This window comes from Mesocricetus auratus, unplaced genomic scaffold (genome assembly GCF_017639785.1).
Source record: "Mesocricetus auratus isolate SY011 unplaced genomic scaffold, BCM_Maur_2.0 Super-Scaffold_100022, whole genome shotgun sequence".
NCBI classification, from domain to species: Eukaryota; Metazoa; Chordata; class Mammalia; order Rodentia; family Cricetidae; genus Mesocricetus; species Mesocricetus auratus.
In genome coordinates, this window is record NW_024429203.1 from 8,092,208 (window position 1) to 8,112,447 (window position 20,240).

A 20,240-nucleotide genomic window follows, 5' to 3' on the forward strand; every position below is an offset into this window, starting at 1 on the left:
AAGTCCCATAAATGCTACAAAGAGACCAACACACAACATGGGAACCATGATTCTTTTCCAAAGGCATAGAAACCACAAGCCTTTTCCAGGTTACTCACTTAACCCACAGACCTTAACTCTAAAGGTCAACTGTAATAAAAGCAGAGTTCAACTCCATCTTGAAGAAGATACATTGGGCACACCCAAGATATAAAGGAGGTGTAATAAGTTTTTCCTTCATGGTCTGAGTCTCAAGTCTGCCATTACTTCTTTCGTTCTTTGGACATGCCGTGACAGCTTGGGCTGCCAAGGCAGCCGTGCTAGCTTCCTTCCAAATCTATATGCTTAATTTTTAATAAATAAGTGAAATCAAATTAAGCAAAAAAAATAGATCTACAGTGAAGAGCCCTTTCAAATTATTTACTGCACTGTCACCTTAGGCTCATTGATGCCTGCTAATTTTTTTGAATTTAATGATAAGCACCATTTATAAGCTAAATAAGACATTATTAGCAGTATCCTGGCAGGAATGTACAAGGACACTGCTAAGCTAAGGTGAAAAATGCATTATTGAATGGAACCTAATTAGTAGATTTTGTTCTATTAGTGGTTTGTATATTGCATTTAGGAAAATAAATACAAATATGATCCAGGCAATCTTTCCAGTGAGAAAATGTCACTGATAATATAATATCACTCCTACTCTTTCAAGCAGATGTGAGATGAAAATTGATGTCTTGGTCCCTTGCCAGTCAAAAGATTTTCTGGTTTGTGGTTCTGACAATAACTAAGTAAAGGAAGGATGCTTTGTATGCACTCCTCTGGGTAGGAAGACGGGTACCTGGTGAGAATTAGTGGTAGACTTCTTTCTCACTGCAGACCATTGAGCTGTGCATCTTAGAGAACTGGATGGAGGTTATGGTTTCCTTAGGCAGCCCTCTAATGTTTTCATGTTTCTCTTCTGATTTCCCTGTGGGGCAGCATGACTTTAGCAGAAAGAGGACTTAGAATCATATACTCACAGTTTGAGCATCTCACCACCATTCAGAAGGTTTGCACAACTTTTTCTAAGCAAGTTCGTTGCCTACTTTGTCTAGTTAATACACACAACAATTGTATGAAGTTGGTTACTATTATCTCTACCTTATGGATGAGGACAATGGCCCTGAGGTTGCTTGAGCTACTTGCCATAGGTACAAAGCTACCAAATTAAGTTCTCTGTATTGTCCTGTACCTTATCCACACAGTGAACATAATGGTAACCCTATTGTAGAGTACTGTCAGATTAAGAAATGGTAGCCTGAGCTTCCTGCTATCACTGGCCCCTTACTCACTGGTGGCATCTTAGAACAAACATATCCTGCCATCATAATTCTCACTTCTTGGTGGCTGATGTGAAGCTGTGCAAATTGAAACTGTCATATGACAAGTAGAAAAGCAGAGGGTCTCCTGTTCTTGGTGAGGGATACCTTTGACCATCACAGGAGGCTTCCACTCAAATGTAAATGTATTTCTGCTGCTGTTGTTAGGATAGGTAGTCATTTCCTTGCTTCAAAGCCAAGTCATAGTAGCAGCAGTATCAGGAGAAGAGATGGCAGACATGAAAGCTGTAGGAACAGTGCTTTGCAGAGTTCAGCTGGAGGTAAGTTCAGACACTCTCTGAGTCATGCACATCTGCTTTATGGCCATCCTATATATAAGAAGGGGTTGCATTATCTTTAGCCATCAACTCCTGCAAGTAGTGCTGGAAATTCTGTTTCTTTGGGCAGATTTCCATAAGCATCCAGACTCCTTACCACTACTGTTATGTCCTTAGAGATCACATGGGGTCTCATCTGATCTCAGTTGTCCTTTGCACCAACTCTTATATTCTCTCTCAAGGCTTAATTATTTTGGTCCATGCATTCTTTCATACAACTGATTCTTCTGTTTATTGTTTCTTCCACTGAGTTTGGTAGCCCAAGGACACCTTTAAATGGTCATAAAAGAATTACTTTCATTATGGACTTAATGATAGAGTGGAAGAATTTATTTTTAAATAAGTCATGTAAAGATAAAGATATCATGAAAGAGTTAAAGGAACCCCAGGTATATGGAAATCAACTTTTATAGCCAATAGACTATATATAGCCCATGGCTGTAACATGTAGTTTTTCCTGCCAGCTGCTTCGGTCCTGCTACAGTTTCAGCCCCCAAATAACACACAAAACACTATATTAATTGTGAAGCTCTTGGCCGTTTGCTTGGTTTCTTACTGGCTAGCTCTGACCTAAGTATTTAACCCATAATTGCTAATCTAAATATTTCCATGTCTCTTACTGGAGGAAGGTCCGGACATGTTACTTCTCTTATGTCCTACATGGTAACTCTGTGTTTCTCTTACCCAGAATCCTCAACTCCTAGTCCGACCTTTCTTGCTTCCCTATTGGCCAACAGTGCTTTATTCAATAACCGATAAGATAAGCACATACACAGAAGGACTTCCCCTATCACAGTTAGTGTACTTTCCTTAGTATCCTCTGCTTCAGATCCTCTTTATTAGAAAAAAAATTGCATAACAAACGGCTGGAGAGATGGCTTTTTGGTTAAAAGCATTTTCTGGGACCTAGGATTTGTTCCAGCACCCACAGACTGCTAACACCATCCTTAACCCCAGTTCCATGATATCTGATGCCCTCTTCTGGTCTTTCTGGGCACTGGACACATGTGGTCCAAAATCACACAGATAAGACACTCATAAACATAAAAATTTTAAAAATCTTAAAATATGACAGGCCACCACAACCCTTCTCTCTTAAACATATACTTTTGTGTATACACACACACACACACACACACACACACACATATAATCTACATTTCTACTGCATAATCAATCCTTCCACAGTTCTTTGTACAAACTGTCTCCCACCTCAAGGCAGGATTCAGTATATCTTGCTTTTATTTTTGAACAATTTTATCAAATATTTAAATCTATACAATTAACTTTTTTATTCTATTGCTTTTCATCTTAACAACAGAACACATATTAAGATATATGTGATTTGTCTTTTGATAATTTCATAAACATATTTGATGCATTCTCTTACCACCTACCCTCTCTTATCTCCCCATGTTCTTATTAGTGGTCAACAAGCCTAACTTTATGCCTTTTGTTTTGTGACTCACTGAGGCCCACACTCATTGACCATGGATATGGAAGATATTCATTGAAGCTTGGTGAACTTACCAGGGGCTGTGTAACTGAAGACAGAGACTTGATCTGTCTTAGAGTCTACTAATTATTTTCCAATAATGGTGAGAGCACAATGAGACCCTACTCCAGCCATGTACATGAGCCCAGTGCAGACAAACCACAGCTACTTTCAGGTCATGATTGCCATGGGTATGTCATGCATAGAAGATAGCTTCTTGTAATTCTTCTCACTGTTATCTAGCTCTTAAATCCTTTCCACCTTCTCTTCCTTGATGGTCCCCAAGCCTCAATTGAAGGCCAGAGAGCTGGCTCAGCAGTTAAGAGAACTTGTGCTATTGTAGAAGACCTGGCTTCAGTTCCCACTACCTATGTCATGGCTCATAACCATCTACAATTCCAGGTTCAAGGGATCTGATACCTTTTCCTGACTTCCACAGGTACTAGGCATATACATGGTACACATACCTGCATGTAAACACTCATACACCTAAAATAAATAAACATAAGAAAAAATTTAAAGATTGCTATGAACATATGTACTGAGGAGTAGAATTTCTGGGCCAGAGTTTAGTAATAGCAGATGGCATCAAACTGCTTACCAAAATATTAGCTTATACTTACACTAGTGATAAGGAACAAATTGACAAGGACCCACAGAGTCTCCAGTACTTAGTAACATCAGATATTTTTATTCCATTTGGACTCTGTGTGTGTGTGTGTGTGTGTGTGTGTGTGTGTGTGTGCCATGTGTGTAGAGATACATGTGTGCAAGCAAGAGGACACCTTTTCAGAGTCATTTATCATCTTCCACTTTCTGAATCTCCAGGAGAGAACTCTGATCATCAGGCTTGGTAGTAGCACCTTTACCCACTGAGCCATTTTGCCAGCCTAATCGAGACATTTTCATGTGTATTTGTTGGTTCTATGTACATGGGTCAGTATTGTAGACCGTTGGATCATTGGGGTTTCTGGTATGTGTCTTCATTTCCACTGTGCTTTTCCATTTACTTGATCCATTTTTCTACTAGGTTGCTGTGCCCTTATCATTGACTTATTGCTAGAAGTTCTTTAAATATTCGTGACATTAATCTTTGTAAGCTTATGAATAGCTCCATTTTCAATCTAATTGGGATAATTAGTCCACAGGAAAAAAAAGAAGCACAAATTTCTTTTATCCTTTGATCAAATACACCCCCTCATCTTGACCTCACCTCATCGCCTTTAATCTTGTGTCCTGTAACACTAGCAGATGGAATGACATGGGGTCAGAACTAGAGAGATGGGCTACATTCATTAGTACATCCCAAGAGGAAATGACAGAGCTTGCAAAACCATAAGCGAAATCTTCATTTTGTTTCTTTGCCAAGAAAGGTGGAACAGCTCTCCTGCTTTCTGTCCAGTTTTAATTAATGTACCTTCTTGATGTTTTCCCCATCTTCTAAGACAGTAGATTATCATTCTCCAAAGCAATCAACAGTCCTTCTTCCTCTCTGTCCTTCCCTTTGCACACACTGGAAAAAGCATATAGAGATTCATTATTAATGCAGATGACTCGCACAATTCAATAGAGCTAATTAGGAAAATGATGGAGCAAATTAGCAGCACTTCATGCAAGTGTATTAATATTAATAAAACTTCCATTTTACCTTGAGGTTAAAACAAAAGAGGAAGAGAGCATAGTCCTGACCAACAAGTCATCTTCTAACACTCTTAGAAGCCAGAACACCCTTGTTTGTTCTGGAGAATATTACTATGCTGCTGTTATCAAAAAGTTCCTAATTACAAGATAGGGATATTTTAAAGACACAAATTAGATCTCATTATCTCATTATTTGAGCTGGTTAAAAGAAAATTCCATGTATCTGACCTTGTTGATAATAACTAACAGCTTACTATTACCACATGGCAACTTCAGGTCTGTTCTCACATCTAGCATCCACTGCTGCACACTCCAGTGTTACCATTGGTACGTTACTAGCATACCCACTAACACGGCCATTCATTCCTCTCCATGCTCATTTCTGTGTCTGCTGACTTTAGTCTAACACCATCCTGGTCTCCACTCTCATTCTCCTTATGATTATAATTTTCCAAGCCGTGGCTAGAATAATCATTTAACAAATCCACTGTATTATTCTTATTCCAGAATAAGAATAACCTTATGTAAGCTCAACCTTATGTTTAGCATTGACACAAACTCCCTAGCATGTGAGATTCTTTCACAACTCACCTAGCTTACCTCTACATCCTTATTTGTGGCTTCACATACACTCTGCCTGTAGATGTCAGATACACTGAACCAGTTGCTGCTCTAGGGACCTGTAAGGACCCCAGGCTCTCATCTCTAGCTGAATGCCATCTTCACTCAGTCTGTCACCTGTCTCTGGGTACCTATCTAGAGGCTATTTTTTCCCATATGATTGCATTTATTCTTCTTCCAACACACTCAGAATTTCTTGTAGTTTTCTTCACAAAATCCACCCCCCATTGATTATAATTTCTTATTTGATAGCCAGTCTTATTCACAAGACAGTTCTAAATTAGCATCAGTTTTCTTGTTTTTCGTTTTTGTTTTTTATGCGTATGGTTGTTTTGCCTATCTGTATGTCTGTGAAATGCATACATGCGGTACCCTTGGATGCCAGAAGAGGGCATTAGGTTTCTCCCAGTGACTGGTGTTACTGATGATTGCTAGCCACCCTGTGGGTCCTGGGAATTGAACCCAGGTCCTTTGCAAGAACAACAAGTGCTCTTAAACCCTGGGCCAACTCTCTAGCTCCAGACATCAGTTCTTGACCGCTATCATGTTCCCCACTGCCTAGCACTATAGTTGGCATAACACTTTTTTTAAAAGCATGAATACATAATGGGAAAACTGGATGACTTACAATGTGGATGTGTCCCAATGATCTTTAGAAAAGGGAGTTAGAAATACCCTGGAACTCTGAGCTTTTCCCAGTGGTCATGTGTCTCCTTGACTCACATTTGACTCTCAGGTACTGGTTTGGATAACCCAGAAGGTTAGTCATTAGAAGGTGCTTAAGAGGTTCAAATTTTACAAGACTCATTATCGGAATTCCTTCTACATCTTCAGGAGATTTGCTTAATTTGCCACTAGAGGATTGTAAAGATCTATATGGAACTTCCTATTTTGGTTTTTTGGACTTTTCTTCCCTCTTGATAATAATTAATTCTCTATTATCCATTCTCATTGTGGCAATTACAACTGTAAACTGAGGTTTAATTTCTGCTTAATAAAAAAAATCAAAAAACAAAAACATACCTACAGTTCTCCAGATCTAATTCCTTGTGCCATTTCCAATTCAAATTGCTTCCTTGAATAGGCCTTGATTTCATTCAACAATATTTATTGAGTAGGTCACCTATTATGATTCACAAAAGGCTTGGTAATGTATTCTAATTAGAAATTGGATTAAGTAGTCACGATGTTATTATCCTACACCATGGCTTGGCCATTCCAGTTTTGATGAGCTAGGTAATTCTGAAGCCCATTGAAGTCTTGCTTCTTTGCTTTCACAGTATTCCTGACTACCTGAAGTTCAGTGAACTACTTGGTCTTTTTAATCTTCAATTTCTTCATGTATAAATGATTGTTACATTTTCATTCACTCTAAGAGCATCTATTGAGTGATTCCTGAAGCAGTTTGTAGTTTAAAAAGGAAATATTTTCCTGTGATTTCTCAAGACAGTATGTAATACAGCAAGACAGTGTTTGTTCTAGTAGAATAAACAGCAAATTTAAATTTGCAGCAATTCTTGGGAACTCTGGTGGGACTGGATACCACCGATAACTTGAGGAAGGGATGTTCAAAGAGTTTCCAGATGTGGCTGGTGCTGGGTGTGATTTCTAAAGGGGAATGAAAATTGTCTAGAGCAAATAAGAGGGCCCCAGAAATACACTCCAGATGGAGGTAAAAATAAAATATGATTCAACAGAGAGAGACTTAATACCAAGCGATCCTTTGGGCAGCGTAGCTCAGAACAGAGAGGAGAAAGTGAAACGCACATAAACTCATGAAGAAGGTAGCAAAGAAAGTCCAGAGGTGTAAGTCTTAAAGCAAGAGAAAGTATGTTTAGTTCACCAAAGAAAATTACTAATATGAAGAAAATGGAAGAGCAGGCCTATGAGGAGATGAGAGAAAAGTCCAGTTGGAAGTAAAGAGGTTTGGCAGTAGAATTCTAGATGAATCTATGCAGATAACATCTTCCTGTAAGTTATGGGTTGATTGGTGAGCTTGAGAATTTTACACCCTCAGTTAGGCTACATGGGAAAGAGAGGGAGTCTGCATCTGTACATAGGATATTTACTAGAAGAATATGGTCAACATAAAACAATGTGTTATATAGATGATCATGCTAAACATGAACATACACAGATATATGATTATAAAAGACTATTTGTTAGATTAGTTTCATAACCAGTGCCTAGTATTCCTCAGTGGCCAGGCCACCAGCAGTCTGGAAAAACAATGAAACAAATAGTTATTCATATAAAAAACTAGAAGCCTAAGAACTAGAGGGACATATAATGTGGCCCTAGCTTGAGACAAAAGGCCTGGAAGCCCCCTGGCAAACTTCAGCTGAAAGTTCAAGTTTGGAGACCAAAGCATCTGCTGTATGATGTCTACGGCGATATAGTTGCACCAGCTCCAGAAGACTGGAAATGCTCTCGTGTGTGTGAGCTTACCCCTGTGTGCTTTTTTGTTCTGTATTTCTAGCCCCCCTTAGAAAACTGTATGGTATAGCTCACGTTCAGAGTGGGTCTTCCTGGTCAGTTCTCTGGCACAAATACCAGTTGTCTCTTGAAATACTCAATAGACACCCACAGAAGCATGCCCTTCTAAGTTTTTTAGGATCCTCTAGCTCGGATCAAGTTGGCAATTAAGATTAACCCACATGGGATCCTTAATCAGTCGGTTTTGATTTAATTACAAGCAGATCAGCCTACTTGTGCCTGCCCACCCATTTCAGCCCCCAGGAAGAGCCTGATTTATAGTGATAGTGATTTCTTTGCTCGGCTCAAATAATCCAGCAGCCATGCTATGAGTTTCCAGTGAAGTGTTTGTGGTAAGTGGCAGTGGTAGCGACAGTTTCTAAGAGTAATGGTGTGCTTACAGGTAGCACAAGAATGGGAACTTTGCAGGCTAGAGAATGGTTAAGAGCACTGACTGCTTTTCCATAGTCCCAGGTTTCAATTCCTACCACTTACATGGTGGCTCACAACTGTCTTGTTGGGGCAGCAGACCTGTCCAATGGTACTTCAATAGGAGAGTTAGGATTAAGAAACAAAGAGACAAAAGGCAGAAGACAGAATCAGGTGGGCTCTCTGTGAATACTGCAGCAGCCCTGAATTTATTCCTGGTAGCCTCTTTATTCCCAAAGCAAAAGGGGAAGAGGCAAAAGAGTTCCTTACCATTGTTCATGGAACAAACAAGCACCATCACCTCCTTAATTCTCAAAACATCCTGTTATTTAGGCTTGAGGAACAAGAAAAAGCTTGGACTGTCTGACCTTAAGTCAAGATAGAATGGAGCCATCATGGGCTCCCACACTGTCTGTATTTCCAGTACAGGAGATCTCAAATTCTCTTCTGGTCTTTCTGGGCACTGAATTCACATGATGTACATATGTGCAGGCAAGACATATATGCTCGTAAAAGTAAAAGGGATATTTTAAAAAAAGAGAATGGGAACCTTAGTTTCACTCATGCAAGGAAAAAAGTCTACTAAGTAGCATTAAGCTTGAAGAGAATTCAGACCATGGCCTAGTCCAGCCCAAGACCTAACTGAGTTGCTATTCACAGAATCTATGATTGATGATTTGAGATTGTTTTGAGTTGATACCTTTGTGGTATGGGTTTCTTGACCATGGAAGTGAGGGGAAATTGATGGACTAAAGTCTGATAGTAAATGCTGAGACATAAATGGAAGTAAAATCCCAGCAACTCCCCTTTGATGGAAGATTCAAGTATCTCACCAGGCTAGGCAGGGAGAAGGACATTTTGTCATTGGCTGAGACTATGGGCATATCATACATTGAAGGAGGCGGCAATGGAAAGGAAATGGAAAAAGTACCTGCAGATCCAATGGGAAAGAGAATAAGACACATTCTAGATAATTTAAGACACTGTCAAAGTGAATAACAGCACAAGACGACACATATTTGATACAATTAATTGGGCTCTCACAATTTTCAGTGTAAGCCTAATGTGGTGGTTTGTATATGCCTGAAATTCTAGAATCTGAAAGCCTGAAGATAAGTATCCTAAGTGCGGCCACACATAGGATGCCCATATCAACCCATCTAAGATTCTGGGAACATCACAGAAGAAGAGGCAGAAGAATGCAATAGTCAGATAATAAGAGGAAAAGCTGTGAAATGTTCTCTATGGGCATGACGCTATCTTTGATACTCATGAACTCATAGCAGCTGTGTAGGATCTGGCCTGTGCAGGATCTGCAGATGACTGAACCTATAAATATTTAATCATAGATAGGGGAAGGACTCCTGGGGCCTGACTCTGTGCAGGGGAGCTCTTGGTTGTCTCAGGCTGCTATGGGAGAGATGATCATCTTTAGATCATCTTTAGTGATATAGCCAGCCATCTCATTCCCTACTGAATAGCTCCACAATCATGCTCACTTAGGTGACCCTGATGAACTCTAGCGACTCACAAAACAGAAACAAAAATAAAACAAAAAGACCTGAAGATGAAGTGCCAACTTTGTAGACGATGAGGGCATTGGTGGGTATATGAGGGAGGATAAGAGAAGGCTGAAGGGTGTGTGTGAACGGAGTATATACATACATAAAATTGACAAAGAATAAATTAATAAAAATACAAAACAAGGATTCTCAATATAAACACTTCCAAATGTTTTCAATCCAATGAGAGCAGAGGTGATTAAAGTTTCTGAGATTGGTTGATGATCATTGATTGGAGTCCATTCAACAACTGATGGACTATGATGGAACTTCGTGATGTTACAAAGGTGGGAGGTTGGAAGGCAATATACATAGCCAGAAAAAGCATTGGCCAATTTTCTTAGACCACCAGAGATCCAATTCTAGTTTTTTTCGATTAGTTCCTTTGCGGTGTGGAAGTTACTAAACATTTCAAATGTAATTGTCTTATCTGTTTATAATGGACCAGAAATTATTCACAGTATTCACTGATATTTATTTTGCAAGGATTAAATAATATTATAACATATTCCCATGCTTTATAATGCAATGATCTCCTCCAATATTACATGGTGAGCGTTATTTGTTTCCTTCCCCAAAGTTGTAATCTGAGGGATATATAATGTGCTTATTGAGATTACATCACAAGCTCTAGTAATTGTTTGTGAAATTCATATTTGATGAATAATAACAGTAGCAACAGGGGCTCTATGAGATACATTCATCAGGATAATAAGTGCTCAACTAAATGCAGCTGTAATTGCAAACTGACTGGTATCTATACAGATTGAAACTTCAGATACAGATGGTGGCATATGCCATCACAATCTGTGTACTCAGCTTTCTCGATTTGGCACAGATCATAGGGAGAAGGAGGCTAACCCCACCTTGGGAGAGGTACTTTCTAAATTTAAGATACTCTACAAACCAATTGTGGCTGTGGCATTTAGAATTAGTAAACCTCAGTTTCAGCGCAAGGTCATACCCATTAGGAAACTTCCGAAGAATCTAGGCTGTTCTGAGTTCAAAAGAGTAGATACAGAAAGGTGACTGACTCAAAGGGGGCCCACAAAAAAGGTGATTGCTCAATGTCTTCCTTAACGTATTTTGATCTGAAAGGACCCCTAAAGCTCTCGTGCTGTAGCTTGTTCCCAGCTTGGAGCCTAAGGAGAAGCCATGGGATCTTCAGAGGTAGTAACAAGTAGAAAGAAGTGAGCTGTTAGATCCTAGGAGTATGTCCTTGAAGGTGCCTTCCCCCCATTTCTCAGCCACACCCTTCTACCAAAAGCCCAAAGCAATGAGACAATCAACCATGTGTTGAGCTATGTGTCGTATCCTCTGTAACCATCAAAGTAAATCTCTTTCCTTATTAACCTGATGGCCTCGGGTATTCTGTCATAGTGACAGAAGGATGACTAATGTGTTCCTTTCTTTAAGTTTACCACTTTTACCACTTGCACAGTGATAGACAATCCGCATAATTGGCTTAGCTTTATAAATACATATAACCATGGGTAGAGAAAATATGTCATTTTCATTTAAAAAAATTGTAGTGGGATACTTTATATACATAAAGTGAGACATGGAGAAGAAATATTTCAGGACAGGAGTGCTTGAGCCATTGAGATGCTGTATAGGGACGAGGCACTAGAAACATGCAGTGCGATTCCAATTGTCTAGGAGCTTGCACCATGGCAGGGTAACAGGCATTTGCATCACAGAACAATGTGAACTCTTTTCCATCTCCTGTGACCAGGACCTGGTACAACGCCAGTACAAAGCAACAACTACGTATTTCTCAAGTAAGTAATTGACTTTTGTTAAAGTGGAAACTTGGTCAAGCAGGCACCAAGCCTGGACGAATCCCAGAAGCATTGTTCCAGTTTGCTGGTCCTGTCTTTGCTTTCCTTCTAGAACTGTGGTGCTGAGAGAGTCTGTCTTGCCCTACTTGGGAAGATCCCTTGGCAAGGTCTTTGGCAGAGATTTTGATAAGGGAAGATGCTGGGATGACACTTGCAAAGGAACTTTGTAGGTTGGAGGCTTTAGTTCTAGTCTCAGGATGAGTGAGGGCCCTGAACACCACTAGCAGCTGTTCAGAGGCAGGAAAGCAGTGTCATTCAAAGAGCTATCATAATTTGGCAAGGAATGCTCCAATCAGTAGCCTTTCTAATGCTTGTAATTGTTATGCAAATGAGCCACAGCACATTACCCAGGCTGAGAATGAGAATTTCAGCTGTGCTTTACAAGGAGCCTACGGGCCCAAGAAAAGTGGCATGCCCACATACCAGAGGGATCAGCTGAGCTGTCTTACTAAAGTTGACTGTTGGCATAAATGACATAGTTTGCTTGCTTGCTTTTGTGCAATATGGAGAATGGAACCCAGGGTCTCATATACAGTAGGTAAGTGTCTAACCACTGAGCAGCATCCTCAATTCTCCCTTTTGAGACAGAGTCCACACTGTACTTAAAGCTGGCTTCAAACACATGATCTTCCCACCTTCAGCTCTAAAGCGCTGGCTGGGTCACAGGCCACCATGTTGGACTGAATCTTTAAAAACTGAAAGCATTTTGGTTTATCAAGCTAACCAACAGCTTGAACAGTATTTTATGACTGGAAAGATGAGTAACAGAATACTGAAGGTGAAAAGATTTAGAGTCTCTCAGGTTCCAAGGAGAAAACGAGGGCCAGAGTGTGAATTTGGCTTTGGTTGAAGACAACAGCCTTCCTGCCTCCAAGTTAAGGGTCATGCTTCACCAACAGGCCCTGTTTCACAAATTTGCATATCTACAATGATTCCTACCCTCCTCCAGGCCTCACATTTTACTTAAGTTTCACCCAAGAAATCCCTACCACAGTGGAATTATAAAGATTGTTGGACAAGAAAAGCCCTGTAGTTCTCAAAACTACCGCACATAGTGGATGACACAAACACGCATGCATCCGCAGTTACAGATAACATTAGGAGGTGGAGGAGCAGGTTACATTAGAAGAGGGGGTGATTACATTTGGGAGAAATGTGAACTGCTCCTCTGAGTACCTGATATAGGCCATAGGTTCTCATGTCTTTGCAGGTGTAAGGGAGGGAGGAGAGAAATAAGGGGTCCTAGGAATTGTACCGTGTTGCTGGAATTTTCTTTCCAGCCATATCCCTCCACCCTTCTCAGCCCCAAAGAAACACACATATGCTATAATAGTTATAAAACTGTTAGCTGGTAGGCAGGGCTTCTTATTGGCTAGCTCTGTCATAATTATTAACCAATTTCTATTAATCTATGTGGTCTTATCTTACCAGAGAACATCTACATCCTTTCTTCCCAGTTCTTACATCACAACTATTTTGGTGGGCTCCTCCTGCCTACCCTTTTCAGAATTCTCCTCCTTGTCTCCTCACCCCACCTACATTTCCTGCCTGTCCACTAGCCAAAAAGTGTTTGATTCATTAACCAATAAGATAAACATATATACAGAAGGACATCTTCCATCATCTCCTCTTTTCTGTCTAAATAAATAGAAGGGTTTTAACTTTAACACAGTAAAATTATATATAGCAAACCATCTATCAAGCAAGTATTACAGTTTCCATTTAGTTCATTAACATTTGGCAAAATTTATAGAAAATATTCTATCTTTTATTCTATCTGTGAATATAAAGTTTTATATGTAACTTATCCTTTATGATAACTAAGGAAAACTATAACCATAACTATCTGTCTTCAACTCCATCAAATACCTCAGAAGGATAGTATATAAACTCTAGAACTGACAGAGTCAATGCCCCATGGGCAGAGCAAAAGGATGCTTGCACGAGAAGCAGCAATAGCTGACTGGGCCCTGGTTATGAGGAATGCAGAGAAGATACAGCAAGTTCAAGTGTATCCTGGGAAGAGGTGAAGCCTAGCCCAAGTCTCACGGGAGAGTTAAACAGTAGGAAGGTCCTGGGCTTAGAACCTAAGGCCTGCATTCAAATCTTAACTACACAAATGTTGATATGTGATCTGGTGGGAATAATTTAAAACTCTAAATCTTGATTTTTCCTCCTTCCAAGATAAAATATAAAAATGTGAGCTGCCTAACATACTCCCTCACAAGTAGAAATGAATTTACATGATCTTTTCTCCCTTCTTCATGTATTTGAAGCTTCGGCTGCCTTTACTCCTGGTTTTCTGACCACTTTTATCTGGAGATTTCACTTCCTATTCACCTTTAATCCTTTTTCTAGAATTAGGTAGGCATGAGTTCATTCATAAGCCAAGACCGTAGTCATTGCTATCTTTCTGTTTCTCCTCATGAAACCTCTTTTCTCTAGTCATTCATATACAAAACTAAGAAATTCATTCCCTGTAAATATGCATTCGTCAAGTAGCCAGCAGATAACTGCTTAGAAGTGTGCAGGCTGCATCTATTACCTGAGGCCATTTGTCTCTCAGGCTGTCAAGGTCCTTTCCCACACATGTTCCTTGACTCTTACTGCTTTCCCAACTTCCTCTCCGGGCCAGATTATTTTAAGTTTCTTCCTTGTGTATGCAGACTATGAAGCATGGCCCATAATTTAGGCTTCCATTAGCCAAGACAGCCCTGCCCGGCCTTTATCTGGCTAATTCAAACAGAATCCTGACTTTGCTATATAGGGCTGACCCCTGTCCTTTTGGGTTCTGTCATAGCTCAGTGTGGTCACTTGTGTCACAACATTATACAGCCGGGGCTCCCAGGCTACTTCCTGATTGCTCTGTCTCATGCTCTCTGTCTTAGTGATGTAACACACAGCTGCGTCTTTTGTGCAACCTTTGTATCTTTCCTTGTGCCTAGGACTGTGCAGGGCACAGAGCAAACGTCAAATAGATGCTTATGAAAGCAGTCAAGCCAGAATCCCCTTCAAAGATTCAGAGCAGACATCCTGGCGCTTGTCCACAGTGACACAGTAAATTGAAGGGGAACCCTTGGGCCTACTTGTGACCGAGCATTTAACAAATTACCTCTTGCTTGCGAGCTGAGCAGAGATGGCCTGGAAGCCACTGAAGGAGAACAGAGAGGGGACGGTACATGCTTGTATTTAATGTCAATTTCCTGACTATATAATGCACTTAAAAATTAAACTTGCTAAAGGCACTTCAAGTGCCTTCCTTGCTAACACTTCATTACAAAGTACTTATCAGTAATAAATCCACAGGGCCCATGTTTTAGAAAACAAGAAATACTTAGGACAAATAAAAACACAGAGTTCTCTGCCCACTTCTTCTTCTTGGTTCTAGAAGAAATAAATGATTTTTAGCTGAAGAATTAAAGGTGCCAGGGCTATTATTAATATGATAGTTTAATAATAACATAAAATGCCAAACTTTAATCTCCCTTGCAGGAATTGAATATAAACTGGTAATTAAGAAAAGAAGAGGGAGTATCTTAATGCGTAGTTTTTATTATGCAGAAAGGCCTCCCCCAGCTTTCTTTTGTCCCTTAAGAATCCTGCTAGGTGGAGGCTGGAGGCATTCTGGGCAGGCTGCTCAAGGCCCTCCTCTACTCAACAGCAAAAGGCTGGAGCAGATTGGGCAAAGCTGGTGGATTGCCTACCAGTCTTCATCTCCTGAGTGTTTCCAGGCACCATCTTGTGGCTGCTGCCTGCTCTAGTGGCCTGAAAGACATTTCTTCAAGGTGCCCAATGTCTCCCCAATCTCCAGACTCCCCTTAACTTGATTCCCCTGTGTTTTCTTTAGTTGATGACATTTGATGGACTGTTGAATCTTGTCTTAAAATGCTTCACTTTTTCAAACTAAAGCTTTCCACCTTGCTTCCTAATCCTCGGGCCCCCTTCTCTCATAGCTTCCATTCACAGACACTTGTATTAAATATCGTGTGCTCTCCTCCAAGCTTTGGCTGTTTTGGTACATGTACCCCCTGGCTTCCAGAACTATATTCTGAACACTCTCATGTCTACTTCCTCAACACTACATTTTTTTCTTGAGAGTGGAGGTATTAAGTAAGACTTTGTTATAGAGGCAAAGGCAATAAATGAACAAATAAAAAAAGAGAAAAACAGTTGATGGTATGGACATATACTAAAAAGAAAATAAGACAGAAGTGGGGAGGGTCCTGTTCATGTGGCAGAGTGACAGTTCTAAACAGTCAATCTAAGGCAATCGAGAGCCACTCATGTATGTTTAGAGGAAGAGATTTTCTTCATTTCATTCCTTTAAAATCATTATTATTTTAATTGTAAGTATTTATGGGGGATGATGTGATAATTTGAAGCATATATACAATAATGATCAAATAAGAGTAATTAGCATTTCCATTTCTTTATATTTTTGTTTTAATTTTTGATTAACACATAATAGACATACATATTCATGAGATACAGTGATAATTCATAAGTACAGAGGCAGGAGTGCTCCTGATACACTATGAAAGAGAAGAGGAGGCCAGATATGGGCCATGAGGATAGTGACCCAAACTATTGCCCCATCTTTATCTCATATCAGAACTCATACTTCACGGGCCACTTTGCTCTGAAGAAGAGGTGCCATTGCCAGGCAACTGCCTATCCTCCTTAGCACTCCTATGTCCTTTATTCATTTCTCCTATCAATTTGACAGTGCCATTTTCCCAGTCTTTCTCTTTCCTTTGAGCCAAACCATTTCCAGGAGCTCCTGCATTTTCCGCTGGGAATTCCATATCTGCTCTGGCCTGCTTCAGTCAATTACATGTCTTCTAGTCATTTCCTATGTGCAGATCATCTTTGTATGTGTTTATAAACTACTAAAGAAGACAGAGAGAGGCAGAGAGAGAGAGAGAGAAACACCTCACCACATTTCTTTCTATTCACCATAGCTCTAAGCTGCTCAGAGCCATTGTAATAAATACTTTTCTGAACGGAATTAAATATATTGAACCTGCTTCCTATTTTAGCAAGTACATAGATCAGGTAGGTCACCAAAGACTCCTATACGTGCACTATATAATTATATCTGCCAGGTGCTGTTGGGTACACCAGCTCCCACTGCTCCTAAATATCTCTTCCTTATATTTACAATTCAAGGACCAGATGACATAGATTCTGCCAAAGTGTATTTATGAGATGACGAAAAAAATATGGCTACATGAGTGACCATGTAGCTGTGTCTACTGTTAGTGTGCCGTGATTTCTTCTGATCAGGGAAATGCAATTCAAATGAATAGATGCCTATGAGTTAAATCTAGATAGAATCTGGCCCAGTTCCAGTTTCTTGGTATTTTAGGGTATTATTTAGCTGTTATTGACACAGTGGAGAATTAGGTACAAAGACCCAGCCGAGTATGAGAGATAGATCTTCCTTAGGAGCCTAGGGCAGAGGGAACAAAGCAGCTGTAAATAGCTTAGCAATCAGTACTTCCTATTTTGAATAAGTGTTTTCAACAAGGAAAAAAAAACAAAGCCCTTCATAAACAAAAATAACTAGCATCTGTTGATCCTGGCAATTTACAGAATACTCTCACATAAATTATTTCATTAGGCATACCAACAGTCTTGCAAGTAGACACTGGACAGAGAGTACCTAAATCCTTAACTGTGGAGAAAATGGTCCATCTTACCCAGGCAAGGGGAAGAAGCTAGTGTCGGAGACCACAGTCTTTCATTCACCTAGTGATTTCAGTAATATGTCACCTGTCCTCCAAATGGTAGGAATTGCAGAAAGTTGCCAATGGCTTTATGTGAAAATCCCCCTTCTTCCTTTTCTATTCCATTCTGAAATAAAGAATTCCTTGGAGACACTGTCACTTATCTATATATTTGGAAGCAAAATAAAAGTTGTATACCTTCACCCTCCTGAACTTTAAAAGGTAATTTAATAAATAAGTGAAAAACAAACTATGAAGACTAGCTGAACTAAGTCTTACATTTCTAATAGAATCCTAAGTGCCAGAAAGTGCAGGGAGTGATTTATTATCTTGTTATTATAAGTGACTAGGAAGCTTTCAATGGAGTCCTTGCTAATTTCTAACAGCTGCATTAAATCAGAAACTCTATTAGCTATTACAAAATCATCATCCCATTTTTCTGCAAATCACTAGAACACCTGATGATGGGAGTTTGGGGGCTCTTATCTACTCTACAGGCTGACCTCATCCTTGACCTCCACAAGGGAAATAAATGCAAGTCAGAGGTGGAATGATGTTGGTCACATCAGTGGTTCAGGATTAATAACTGGCTGTCTGTTTTTATAGGAGCATTCATAGACGGAAAAATAGTTTGTTTTAAGCAAATGCAGTTTTATTAAGAGAATAAGTTCTAAGATAGTCAAATGTTGTGTTCTTCACCCGATCCTTTCCTCCAGCTACAATCTGTCCTATTTTATTGATAAGTCCAGTAACTGTCCATCCATTTGAGAAAAGATAAAGTAATCCTCTGCATTCAATTCTGCCAGACATGGAAGTTGTCAGCCATTCTGGTCTTCCGGCATAACGTATCCCAAGGACAAATTCCCCCCTCCTACCCCCACCCCCCCCCCAGTCTCTGTTCTCCTCTTTCACTCTCTGCTTTTCAATACAGCATTTCTCTGTAACCTGGGATGTCCTAGAACTTAGAGATCCACCTGTCTCGACCTCCTGAGTGCTGGGATTAAAGGCCTGTACCACCGATGCCCAACTGGACTAGTTCTCTTATACCAGACCTGTTGACCTCTTATGTTAGGCAACTATGAAGAGTCCAAAGAAGTCATGAGTGACTAAAAAATAAAAAAAAAAAACCTTGAACCTTGATATTTCAAGCCATGGATAGGCAGGTGTGTGTAAAGTACTGATGCTATAGGAAACTGGGAAAAGTCTGTTATGCCACACTAACCCTGCTGTGTGAGATAGAAAAGAGACCAGCTACGAGTTTCAGAAAATGCCTAGCTAGACACAATAAAGTATATTTTCCAGAAAAATAAATTTTACAAGAATTAGAAATGGGTTGGAATGTGAAACACTAAGATTATTTTGCTTGAAAATTCAGGCTGAAATAAGGTAAATTGGGTAATTAAGGAACCTTAATTTTTGTTATTAGTTTTTAAAATCATAAGAGCTCACCAGATCACCCATGATAATAGTGAACGGATGAAATTCTTACCTTGGCCTCCCAAATACCTGGAATTGTAGCACCAGTAATTGTCTACACATTTTTCTGTGTACTTGTAATAGTTTTCCTTTAAAACTTATCATGCTTTATTCCAATATTTTCAGGATTTTTTTCCAATTTTTGAGAATTTTGAATGGGTACAGTGTTTACATTATTTCCTCTTTTTCTGTATCCTATTTCCAAATCTCCCCATATTCCTTCCATTCTCCTCAAATAAGTCTTTTACTTTTAATTGTTTTGCTTTATATATGTATATACATACATACATACATATATGCAAGCTTATTAAAAAAACAAACCCCTACTGAGTACCTTTAGTGTTGCTCATATGTATGTGTTTAGACCTGACTACTTGGGGTTCGATAACTTATCTGGGAGCTTTTCCCTGGAGAAGGCTAATTTTCTCTCTCTCAGAAGTCACTAATTGCCTATAGTTCTCTATCTAGGGATGGGGCCTTGTGCAATTTCTCCCACTCATATTAGCATGCTAATTAGTGTTCCCATTTGTCAGATTTTGTTAAGATAACCTTATTGTTGAGATCTCCTACATGCAGCTTCTCTGATATATATATATATATACACACACACATACAAAATCTATATACAAATACACACACACACACACATATATATATATATATATATATATATGATATATATATATATGACAGTCTCTCATAGAAGATGTCCTGGTCATCTGACTTACAATCTTCCTGGACCCTCCACCTTGGTGTTCTGTCTAGCTCCAATGGATACATCTACTTTCAGTGTTTTGACAAATGTTACTTATCAAAGATAACTTCCATAACCACACAATTAAAATATTACATCACTTGTTATTCCTATATCCTGCTATATCTTATTTCAGAGAACTAATTATTCATTGCCATTACATTATGTTAACTTATCAACCCTTACAATCCTATGTCTCTATATGCACTGTCCTATTACTGATATATACAGTGTAAGTAGCTCATGATTTACTCTTAATAATTATTGGGAGAATGAACGAATGAGACAAAGTAACAAATATTAATGTGACAGTGGGATATCATGCAGAATGCTCCAGACCCAATACTTTAATAATTTAGTATATGCTATAATAAAGATGCAGTTTGTAAACCTTGTCTGATATTTGGCTGAAATGAGGAAAAGCTGTAGAAATATGGCTGAAAGATGAAGGTCCAAGTAAGTTCCTGTATTTAAGGTCAACAAGAAGGATGACATTGATACAGTGAAATATAACCACAAGAAGTCATCATTAGAATGAT

The 20,240-nt window shown here is 39.4% G+C and overlaps 1 protein-coding gene and 1 long non-coding RNA gene across 2 annotated transcripts in view; one reads left to right on the plus strand and one right to left on the minus strand.

Moving 5' to 3' along the window:
* Nucleotides 1-20,240, plus strand: part of Opcml (opioid binding protein/cell adhesion molecule like) — a 1,121,214-nt gene that overhangs the window by 546,195 nt on the left and 554,779 nt on the right. The gene's annotated exons all lie outside the window — the stretch shown is intronic.
* Nucleotides 3,842-20,240, minus strand: part of LOC121133558 — a 53,869-nt gene continuing 37,470 nt past the window's right edge. The window contains exon 2 of the long non-coding RNA XR_005870441.1: nt 3,842-4,686. This is a non-coding gene — a long non-coding RNA (uncharacterized LOC121133558). The remainder of the gene's footprint in view (nt 4,687-20,240) is intronic.